We start from the raw sequence: 12,393 nt of genomic DNA on the forward strand, positions 1-12,393 counted from the left end.
TGTGCAGGAGGTCAGACTAGATGATCATAATGGTCCCTTCTGACCTAAATATCTATCTATGATAGCTGGGTTTCTTGGGTACCTTAATCAAAGGTGAGTCCACATCCTGTCCTGGCAGCTTGTTTCATTTCTTTCCTGTGGTTGAAGTTCATTTTTCTTATTCTATTTTAGTAATTTTCATACTGCAGTATCTCTGTGCCTTCCTGCAGAGCACTAGGTAATGTGACTACCACTACATTTCTAATATTTATATCAAATACTACAGTATTGCCAAACCCAAAATCATGAGCTGGTCCCCAAGAATCATGAGATTTTTTCAATATATAAGAAATGAAACAAGCTGCCAGGACAGGATGTGGACTCACCTTTGATTAAGGTACCCAAGAAACCCAGCTATCATAGATAGATATTTAGGTCAGAAGGGACCATTATGATCATCTAGCCTGACCTCCTGCACAAAACAGGCCACAGAATTTCATCCACCACTCCTGCAAAAAACCTCACACCTATATCTGTGCTATTGAAGTCCTCAAATCATAGTTTAAAGACTTCAAGGAGCAGAAAATCCTCCAGCAAGTGACCCGTGCCCCATGCTACAGAGGAAGGTGAAAAACCTCCAGGGCCTCTTCCAATCTGCCCTGGAGGAAAATTCCTTCCCAACCCCAAATATGGCGATCAGCTAAACCCTGAGCATATGGGCAAGATTCATCAGCCAGATACTACAGAAAATTCTTTCCTGGGTAACTCAGATCCCACCCCATCTAATATCCCATCACAGGCCATTGGGCCTATTTACCATGAATATTTAATTTGGCTATATATATATATATAAATTTACCTTCTCACTTCTGAGTCTTTAGGAGTCATGTTTTCAATTTTTTCTCTGAAACTATGAGGACTAGAAACTTTTTAAATAGCAAATATCAAAGCTGAGCTTTTCACATAATCACATGACTCCAGGTTGTACAATACACCTGTCAATCAAATCCTGTCACCACCTCCATTTTGACTTCTTGATCTCACCTTCAAGGCTCTGCATATGGAAGATGTAGTCTGCCCAGGGAACCTGCCCCATAGCAAGGACAGAGACATGAGGCACTACTTCTCTTGTGAGGCCTGGATCAGGCAGAAGCAGATTATTGTCAGAAAGCTTGTCAGAACTATGCTTTGATCTGACAAACAAAAATGAAACTTTTTGATTCAGAACCTCAAAATGTTTTATTTTGATTGGAAATGTCAAAACAGCATGTCAAAATTGTTCATATCTTTTCATTCCCCAAAAGTTTTGATATTTCAGTTTTTCATCCCAATTCACAACAAAAACAAACAGAAATATCAGAATTTCTTACAGGAGGAAAATTCCTTTTATTTCCCGCTTATATTCTCTTCTCTGAGGGCCAACGCAGCTGATGTGACATGGGTAATCTTTGCTGGTGAAGGGTAGAAAGAAGGGTCTGAGCTATCTCACTGCCAGTTAATGCTGCCCAAGCAGTAATTTAATGGGTGATAGCCTATGCCTGAATGCCTTCATGAAGAGATTTAATCAACCATTTGCTAGCTTTCGTCTTTCCACTTAGTTCAAAGGACTAAATAATCATTTCAATTTTCTTTCAGGAGAGATAAGACTCTAATATAAACCACAAGGCTAAACTCTCAGCCTGTCTCCAAGTTTTATCCGAGACTTATCTCCAGTCATCATCAGGTGCTGTCTTTCTGCATGATCTCCCTCCACCTCCCATTATGGAAAATGGTCTCCGACTAGGGCCAAGCATTCATTTTTATGTGCCTTTATACTGAAATGCTTTTCCTGGTGAGATTAGATGAACGGATTCCCTTTTATGTTAGGTCATGGCTAACAGAGTCCTATGAAATCAGCTTTAAAGTATCTTTCTGTTAGGTTATGGATTTATAGCTTATACTATGCATGTTGTTCAGGGTATATTTATATTAATTGTACTAGGAACACAACCTGATTTACTTCACTTGTGGAAAAAAATTGATTTGATCTCAAAAGAGCATTTATAGGATATTTTCACAGACGGCTGTCCCCCATGCGTCTAAGTATCTGGCCAGTGCTTGCCCATGTGACTTAAAATGAGTTCCATGATTGAACATCTCTCAGTGAAACTCAAGAGTGGTGAGAGATGGGACAAAGGCATAGGTGCTGGAACTATTGGTGCTGGGGGTGCTGCTGTAACCCCTGGCTTGAAGTGGTTTCCATCATTTACAGGGTTTGCAGTTTGGTTCAATGGCTCTCAGCACCCCCACTATACAAATTGTTCCAGCACCCCTTGACAAAGGTTGCTTGAAGCCACAGCTGCAGCCTCCAGCCCAATCCTGGGCCTTTTCTAGGCCAGGTTGGTCGGTCCCCCAAAACAGGAGTTTGGGGGCAAAATACATATAAGAGTGGTTCCAATGGCCTCTCCCTGGGCCTGCCTCCAGTAGTCCTCTATGTGGTGGCCCAATGAAAGTCACCCTGGGACAGGACCAGATTAACTTTTTGTGGGCTCAGCTCTAAACATATTTGTGGGGCCCCATGGGGAACGATTGTAAAAGACAGGCAATCGACACAGGAGTTGTCTTTGACACAGCACACAGCTGCGCAGGTTTTATTTACAATATTTACAAGTTTAAGGTGAAGATGGAAGTGGCTGCCATTAGGGTACCAGCCCTAGGGTGAAAAGAATACACAAAAGTGCACATAAAAAAAATTCTAAAAGAAAAAAATACAAAATAAAACACAGTGGGTAAAAACAGCTAACAAAATCCAAAGTTGGCCAGAACACCAGCCTAGGGTTGCCAGGTGTCAGGTTTTTGACGGAATGCCCGGTTGAAAAGGGACTCTGGTAGCACTGGTCAGCACTCCTGATCGAGCTGTTAAACGTCCGGTTGGTGGTCCAGCGGAGCTAAGGCAGGCTCCCTGCGTGCCCTGGCTCTGCGAGGCTCCCAGAAGTGGCTGGCATGTCCCTGCGGCCCCTAGGTTCTCGCTGGCTGGGAACCTTGGCCAATGGGAGCTGCGGGGCCGGTGCCTGCGGGCAAGGGCAGCGCACAGAGCTGCTTGGCCCCTCCACCTAGGGGACGCAGGGATATGCCAGCTGCTTCTGGGAAGCTGCCTGAGTTAAGTGCCGCCTGGCCAGAGTCCCCACGCTGAACCCCCTCCCATGCCTGTATCCCCTGCCTCATGTGGGAATTCGCTCCCACACCCAAACTCCCTCCCAGAGCCTGCAACTCTCTCCCCCTCCCATGCCCCAACCCTCTGCCCCAGTCTGGAGCCCTCTCATGCATCCTGAACCCCTCATTTCTGGCCCACCCTGGAGCCCTCACCCCCTCCTGTACCCCAACCCCCTGCCTTAGCCCAGTGAAAGTAAGTGAGGGTGGTGGAGAGCGAGCAACGGAGGGAGGGGGATGGCATGAGTGGGGGTGAGGCCTCAGAGAAGGAGCAGGGCAGGACAGGGGCAGTGGGTGGGGCCAGGGTGTTTGGTTTTTGTGCAGTTAGAGAGTTGGCAACCCTACACCAGCCACCATCACACTATCTCATCCTTCACATTTCTCATATGAACTACCAGGGCTTGAATTAAATCAGTGTATGAAATTGGGGCGGATTTAAAAAACTGTTGAAAACATTTTAAAAATAAAAAAATATGAAAAACTTTAATACATTTTATTTACAGGGTCATTATTCACATTCGTCTTGCTAGTCCTTCCCTCCAAGCAGAGAGGCACAGAGCCTAGGATCTGGACCAGCTGTGCCCCCAAAAGACTGAGCCAACCCTCCAATCAGACCAGACTCACATCCCTCCCCAGACTGAACCCCACCCCCAAACCGGACAAGGCCCACATCCCTCTCCAGACGAAACCCTCAAAATGGACTAGACTCCCCCTTCCAGCCCAAACTGGATCAGACTCCTCTATAAACTGACCGTTCTCGACCTCAACCTCCCTACTGCCCACCAGACCAGGGCTTCTCCCAAACCTCAATTCCTGAACCAGACCTCCCGCAACCTGAATCCCCAGTCATGCTCCCTGGCCTCTGCATTAGAATAATGGCCGAGGCAGGGCCAGGCCAGGGCAAGTGCACGGGGTGTGGGATCTGAGAGCCCAGGGAGGAGGCGCTGGCCGCGCAATCGGTGTGCAGGCACCACAGGGGCACCCAGCTGGCTGCAGCACACGACAGCTAGAAACCCCTGACCTGGGCCTGCTGAACTAGCCACACACACACCCCTGCTTGCTCCACTAAGTGATACGAGTTGCTGGGGAGAGGAGGTGGGGCTGGAGCGGCAGCAGCTGAGGGCTCAGAGAGGGGCGGTGAGGAGCTGATGACAGGGGGCGGAGAGGAGCCCTCAGCCAGCTGGCCGAGAGGAGCAAGTGGGCGGGGGAGGGGGGAGGGAGTGGGGAGGAACCAGCAGGTCAGGTCACGGAGTGGGGAGAAACCCTGGGCTGGCCAGGCTGCCAAGAGGGCCAGTGGCAGAAGGGGATGGGGGGGGTGGAGAGCAGCCAGTGCCAGTTTGGCCACAGCACAAGTGAAGCATCAGGCCAGGCCAGGGTCCCTTTTGAGCATGGGCCTGGCGCCATTATAAACCCGGTACTGAGCATGGAGACTCCCTCTGTAATGTGCACAGGCCCACTTGTATGGCTACACTGGCTGCGCCTTCCATGCAGCCCCCACTGCGGGCAGCTTAAATGTTGCGAAGGGTTTTGTGCTGACTGTCAGAGTGAATTTCACCTCGGAGGAGTTGGGAAGAGGAAAGATGAATGTTCAGATCCTGCAGTTGGCACGCATGAGACAGAAGGCCTCACTAATGGAAAAGACAGATGAGTTGATTCATAAGCCATTGCTGCATTCCAGCATGCATTACAATGGCTGCAGTGCAATCAGTCAGCTGGTAAATATTTCCACTTTCCTTCCATGCACATAAAGGTCTGATGCACTGAACAGCTGTTGAACGATAGTACCTTTAACAGGACCCGCTATGAGCCACACTACCTCTGAAGAATCAAGTGCAGGTGAGTATTTCAAATTTCATTCATTTGACCATATAAGGTATTTAAGAGCTTCTTGGTGCTTAAGAGTGTGACAGAACGACTGACAACATTCAAAATATCTTTTGCACACTTTGTGGTGAAATTAAATAGTATAGGCAGGCCGGTAGCAATGTCTATTAAGGTTGCCCAACACTTCCCATTGTAAGACCCTGTTTTCAGTTGCTTTTAACTTTACCAAACCATTTGGGCTAAAATTTTCCATGCGGGGTGTCTGCTTCAAGCTGAATATTTTGGAGGGAAATTTAGCCAAAACTGTTCAGCTGTTTCCGAGAATGAGGCTAGGGGAAAAGATGCTCTTTTGTCCTTGTTAAAAAAAAATTAAGCCCTTTTCTTTCAAATGTTTAGGACCCCCCAGACCTTGGAGCAGGGAAAGAAAATTTGGCCTTTGTGTCTGAGTTCCATTTTGCCATCCCTATGAAAATTTGCCCAAATTTGGCTGAGATATAATCCTTTGAAAAATCAGTTTGCACATGATCATTTTTAACAGCTATAATCTCTGAAGGTTCCATCCTCACTGAGCATGCTTGAGCCTCTCACAGCACCTCGTACTGACCAGACTGCACGTGAACCATCCCCACAGAGCAACTGAGCATGCTCCAGCCTCGGGCTACAGGGACTCAAAAAGGACTTTCCTTCTAAAGCTGGGCATTGGAAAGGAGAGCCAGCAGCCTGCCTCTCCTATGCTCACAATGGCCCCCACATTGGTGGCACATGGGCGGAAGCCGTCTGATTAGAATACAAAGGTCAGACCAAGGGGAGGGAAAGGAGTAGACTGGGGTGAGGCATCTGGTAAGACTGGGACAGGAGGAGGGGGAAGTGAAACTGGGACTGGCTGGGAAAGGGGACTGGGACTGGGACCTGAGAAGGAGACTAGGAGCTGCAGGAGGAAGTCAGTCTAGGACTGGTTGGGCAAGAAGACTGGGACTGGGAGCCAGGAGGACAGGGAAGGCTTGGACGGATTGTGCAGGGATGCTGGGATTGGGAGCTGCTGCGGGAGAGACTAGGACTGGGAGCCAGTGATAAAAATGGTGGGGTATCTGAGAGCCAGTTGTCTGGCAGGGGACTCTGAGATGGAGAAAAGGCTGGGGTCTGGCTGGGCAAGGAGACTGGTGAAAGGGAATTGGGGCAGGAGTGGGTAGCTGAGACTGGTTGGGCAAGAAGATTGGGACTGGACGTGTGGAGGGGGAATCACTTGGGATCAGGGAGGAAGATTGGAACTCAGACAGTGAGCCCAGAGTGGGAGACTAGGACTGGCTGAGCAAGGAGACTGGGGTTGTGATGAGAAGCCTGAGGAGTGAAGACTAGGACTGGCTAGGTGAAGAGAATGGGCCTGGGAAGAGGAGCCTGGGTCAGGAAGAGACAGGACTGGGACAGGACCAGGTTAGAGGGGACAGGAAAGACGGGGGTCAAGCTTGGGGAAATAGAAGAGTCTGTGCCTACTAGAGTACACTCCCCTTTAAAGCCTAAAATGGAACCCAAGATTCCCGAGTCTCACCATTCGTCTGCTGTCAGCAAATATCTGTGAAATCTGCTGGCAAAATGTCTCTCGCATCCCCATCTAGTTCTGGCCCAGCTAAAAGATGACAATTTACTATTGGTGTCATTTATTACAGTAGCTTAAATGGCAGAGGTCTGTGCAGTGGATCTATAGTTTCCAACCCTGCTGAGGAACCATGCATGTGTCAATACGATGCCACCTGAGAAAGTTTCTTTTTTTCAGTTTGCTTTTTATGTGATCGTATAAAGACTACAGACTATAAGTATTGTATCATAATGCATACACACGGGACACTTGCACCGGCGACCTTAATTCTGGCATTTCCTAACTTTTGAGTGGTTGACTTTCAAACCTGAATAATGTTCTTTTAATGTAGTTTTTTGTTGTAATATAATATATATTATTGGGAAAAAAATACCTGAGTATTCGTCATGCCCTTTGCACTGCTTTGCCATTACTGGCCTTACATCCTTCTGGAAGGAATTATCCAGTGATTGCTGTTCAGGTGTAGTAAGCTATCTCAGGTTTCCAATACAATATCCTGATTTTAGGTGCTTGTCCCTCGGAAAGAAATAATAAGTGCCAGACGCTACACAGGGACACCTGCCTGCTTACCAAAAGAGCTGAGAACTATATATCTGTAGTCTTTATTAAAAATCTCCCTCAAGAACAAGAATATCCACCCCAATTGTATTTGTCAAATATCTAGAAGAAAGATGAACTGTTAGAATTCACATTTAGGCTGAGAATGTATTAATAGAGCCCGTCAGTTTCCAAACGCAAGGACCTAAACTTTATTTGATATGAATGTATAGGTCCCATTAATGGTGAAGGGAATTTGAACTGACTAATTACCGCCCCCCCCCTTTCTTGTTGGGCATGGCTTTAGAAGGCTTGTTTTTCATCTGGGAAAGACCTTTTTGGCTGTTCATTGAGAATGAAAATCTGCAAGTGAGTGCACAACCCATGTAAGCAGGCCTTGTGTTCAGCTGCTTACAAGTGGAGCTGAGGAAACAGTCCGCAGCTCTACCCTGCACTGGCTGGCTGCTATTATGGGGGTAGGATTGCTAGGTGTCCAGTTTTCAGCTGGAATGCCCAGTCAAAAAGGGACCCTGGCAGCTCCGGTCAGCACTGCCAACCGGGCCATTAAAAGTCCGGTAGGTGGCCCTGTGGGTGTAAGGTGGGCTAGTCCCTACTTGTCCTGGCACCAAGCTACGCCCTGGAAGCGGGCAGCAGGTCCGGCTCCTAGGCAAGGGGTGGGGGCCATGGGGCTCCGCACACTGTCCCCGCCCCGATCACTGGCTCCGCACTCCTATTGCCCGGGAACCGCAGCCAATGGGAGCTGTGGGGGCAGACAGTGCCTGCATGCAAGAGCAGCGTGCGGAGCCTCCTGGCTCCCCTGCCTAGGAGCTGGACCTGCTGTCCTCTTCTGGGACGTAGCAGGGTGCCAAGACAGGCAGGGAGCCTGCCTTAGCCCTGCTGCACTGCTGACCGGGAGCCACCCGAGGTAAGCCCGTGTCCCAACCCCCTGTCCCAGCCCTGAACCCCCCCAAACCTGGAGCCCTCTCCTGCACCCCAAACCCCTCACCCCCAGCTGAAGCCCTCACCCCCTCCCACACCCCAACTCCCTGCCCCAGCCCAGATCCCCCTCCTGCACCCTGAACCTCTCATTTCTGGCCCCACCCCAGAGCTTGCATCCCCAGTTAGAGTCCTCATCCCCTCCCACACCCCAAAAACCCGTGCCCCAGCCCAGTGAAAGTGAATGAGGGTGGGGGAGAACAAGCCACCGAGGGAGGGGGAATGTAGTGAGTGGGGGGGCTGGGCCTCGGGGAAGGGGTGAGGAAGGGGAAGGGGCCTCGGGGAAGGGTCTAGGGTGTTCGGTTTTGTGCAATTAGAAAGTTGGCAACCCTATGTGGGCGGGCAAGACAAGGTTTCATCTTGAGGCACGTGCAGTAACCGTTTAATAACCATACAGTCTACCACTGAAATGTTATTTATGTATTATTAGTCTCAAGAAAATGGCTAACCATTAGGTTTGTTTTCATTAACTAGCATATTATGCATATATTTTCAGGAAGGCCACAAATTATAATAACTTTTGAGCTGAGTTTAACTCACTCTCTCACACACACACACACCATTAACAACTACTACTAAGAGCGGTGAAGTGACCTGCCTACAGTCACACAAATCAGTGGCATTGCGAGGAATAAAACCCAGGCTGCTTGATTCCTAGTGCAGTGCCCTAACTACTGGACTATGCCTCTTAACATCACAATGAGCCAGCTTATTGGTTAAAATATTTACATCCTATAGGAATTAACCACTGTGACACAAACAATAACTTCTTCTACAGTGGAAATGGACAAAAGTGCTAGTAGTCTGAGAAAGACAGCCAGTATCTTGGGGGTAATTATTCAGAGACAGTTGTCCCTGTTAACCATGCAAGCTCAGGTTTCCAATACAATATCCGGAGTTTAATGTGCTGATGTCTCAAAATATAGGTCCCAAGCAACCAAGTCTAACGGTATAGAATAGACATTATTTTAAGGTCATTTTTAATATGTCTCTTTTATTGTTGTTCTTTCTCTTTTTATTTCTTCTTCTGTGCCTGAATAGGAATTTTATATGGCTCCTTTGTTTCAGTCTTGCTTTTTATGGTTGTGGCCCTTTTCTCTTTCCCCTTCTGTGTTGTAGCTTATTACATTATATTGTCTTATAAAGCTACTTAAATAGTTTCCTCCATCTGTCGCTGGAGATCAGGGTTTCAATAAATACATTTATATTGCTCTTTTAATGTTTCTCCTTTTTATTATCTGCCCAGAGGATGAGGAGAAATGGGGCTAAAAACCACAGCGCACATCCAAGGAGATAAGTCAATGTGGGGAATGCAGCTGTCAGGATGGTTGAATGGTATAAGGTGTTGCCTTCAGTAAATGTGGGCAACTGCCTTATTCCCCAATGGATCAGCAGCATCATTTCCCAGTAACTCTGGCTCCAGTTTCTCAGGACAGGCAAGGGAGATCAAACAACAATTACATTTAGTGCTAGCTTTTCTCCATCGCCTTTCTTTAAGCCAGTGGTTCTCAAACTGTAGGTCAGGACCCCAGGGTGAGTCATGACTCCATTTTAATGGGGTTGCCAGGGCCAGCATTACACTTGCTGGGACCCAGGGCTGAAGGCGAAGCCCAAGCTCCACTCAGGCGAGGCTCAGGTTCTACCCCCCCTCCCAGAGTCATGTAGTAACTTTGTTATCAAAGGGGGGTCATGGTGCAATGAAGTTTAAGAATCCCTAAAGCATAGGTAGTGTGGGGCCATTATTCTGGCAGTGGTTTATTTGTAAGGTAGCTAATTTTATGCCTCTCAATAATTTATGCCTCCATGTTGAAAATTGCCATCTGAAGTACCTTTTACATTTACTAATGCACCTCAGCTTTTGAAAGCTGAGACAAATCAATCCTGGAATACTGAACTTTTAATGATGCCATTTAATATGAAATTCTTATCTTATTGGCAGCTTGCTGGGCCTTATACAAACCCTTCTAATTGTTTAACACAGCTGACTGATCGCTGGACGAGGAAACAAAGTTCCCTTTCAGTGAAGTTCAAAGCCCTGAAGGAGGGCGGCTGGGGATACCTACATGCTCTGCAAAGGTCCCTGTCTTAGTGAGACCCTGCAGCGTCATCCTTTTTTATTATCTCCATATTGGTAACAAGATATGGATGTTGCCAATACAATATGACTTTTGTATCTTGTTAGCTGAGCATTCTTGACCACAGAATAGGTCATTCTTGCAAATGATTTGCTCATCTGACTACAAGCAGCCTTCCAAAAACTATCACTGCAATACAAAAGTTGCACAAGAAAGAAATCTCTGTCTTGGTGGATTTGATTGTGTGTGTGATGTATAGATAAAGATATGGAGTGTTTCATTTGAAACCTCCACGTTGCATATTGTATGCAGGTCCTAATAAAATATGAAACATTTAACTACAGTGAGTGATTGCGCTCATTTCTTCAGGACCCTAAAGCTATGATAATTGGATGAGGGTGTTTTGTGAAAAATGGTGAGTGAGAACAGGAATGTCTTGAAGAAACACATTGGAAAAACCTGTAACATGAGAATGAAATGCAGTACCTTTACATAGGTGTCTTAAATATCATCCATAAGGAGCGTGTTGCCCATCCAAAGAGGGAGCTGCTTCTGGATATTATGAACGACATCAGGAAATTCCATGTTATAGAAACAGGCTTCTTTATAAATTGGCTGTCGCTGCTCTGGATGATTAACATTTATTGTTTCTTAGTAAAATACAATGGCTATGGTTAATTATTATTCACTTGGAAGTGTCCTACTAGAGAGCCTCATTTTCTCTCATTCATGCTGTTCCGGGCAAAAACGTTGTCATCCTTGGGCTGACTAATTAATTCATTATTTGTCTGTCTGCCTGATAACCATCACATAGGGCCGAATTCTCAGTTCCATGGAGACCCCTCTATGCTACTCTAGCAGCATAAAGGGGTAGAAACAGACCCTTGAGAAAATATTTTTTGTGTGGGGAGCCTCCCTGGCCAGTGTAGAGCGCCAAGTCACCAGTGCACAGGTTCAGGAAGGAGCAGTGAGAAGGAGGGAGGCCAGCAGTCAGATGTAAGGGCAGAGTATGGTCAGGACACAATATGTTTTGGCTATTATCTGCTTCCCAAAATCCACAGAGGACTGTACAGAGCCATAATAGCCTCTAAAATACAGCCACTTTTGCACCCCATCTCCCTTCCTGTCTAAAATGCAGACTGAGAATTGGGGTCATAATTCCTGTAGCTCCAAAATCTTTGCAATCTTTCCAAACCCTAGTATAAATTCATGTCATACTGCACTTTTGGGTGTCATTCAACTGTCCATACTGTTGACATTCTTGTTTCCATGGTTACTAATGAATTTTAAAGGAGAAGTAAGTGAGGGAGTGTAAAACTGAACTGCGAGCCATAATAAAATATCTGATGGATGGGCATGTGTCAAAGAATTTTCTTTGGTTGTTTTGGGGAAGATCTGCCTCCCCAACTTATAGCACCACTACTCATGAGGTCAAACCAAATTCATGGCCATAAAAACTTCATAGTGTCTCCCATCATCCATCCATCTAAGTATTAGCAGCATATATAGCATCAGAAGGGGAGGGGATAGGACATGCATAAACCCCCCAGGGATCAAGGGGTGGGAAAGTGGTGGGAAACCACCTTTATTCCCATCCCCCCAAATTCCCTGATCCAGCATCTCTGAGGATATGCCACAAAGGGAGTCCAGCCACAAAGGAAGATTACATTAAATGGCTAATTCCATTTGGTTTGGCTCCTTACTACTTAGAAGACAAATTGACTTGTATGTTGTGGGTGGGATTTGATTTTTACTGCTCTACAGTATAAAATATTTTCACTGATGGCAGCTTCTGTACCGTAACAGATTCATTTTTCAAAAGTGGTCAGGCAAACTGCATACATAAATGCTACAGGTGGGCATGTAAGAGTGTGGCACAAAAAGAGCACTCTTGTTTAGCGCTGCTTACCTGCCTGTTTGCCCAAGTAGCTGTGGAACGTGTGCAGGTTATTTAAGCAGCCACGTTTGCAAATCTTTGCAACAGATTTAAGCAGCCACGTTTGCAAAAAACGTTTGCAACAGATCAGATTTGCAAAATAATGATGTATGCTGTTGGCTTATCAATTGTGTCTGTGCCATTAAGGCAATAGGGGAACTGCAGACAGTCTGGCATTTCTTAGTCTACTTCTATCACTTATCTTGTACTTGGGAATAAACAGGTGTAGGTTGGTATTTTACACTCGCATTCACTTCCCCTGT

The 12,393-nt window shown here is 46.6% G+C and overlaps 1 long non-coding RNA gene across 1 annotated transcript in view; it reads left to right on the forward strand.

Annotated features, from left to right (window-relative positions):
* The window catches only part of LOC141988146 (uncharacterized), a 45,967-nt gene that overhangs the window by 25,650 nt on the left and 7,924 nt on the right, over positions 1–12,393 (forward strand). The window contains exon 2 of the long non-coding RNA XR_012639673.1: positions 4,919–5,004. This is a non-coding gene — a long non-coding RNA (uncharacterized LOC141988146). The remainder of the gene's footprint in view (positions 1–4,918; positions 5,005–12,393) is intronic.

Source organism: Natator depressus, chromosome 5, assembly GCF_965152275.1.
Source record: "Natator depressus isolate rNatDep1 chromosome 5, rNatDep2.hap1, whole genome shotgun sequence".
Classification (NCBI taxonomy): Eukaryota; Metazoa; Chordata; order Testudines; family Cheloniidae; genus Natator; species Natator depressus.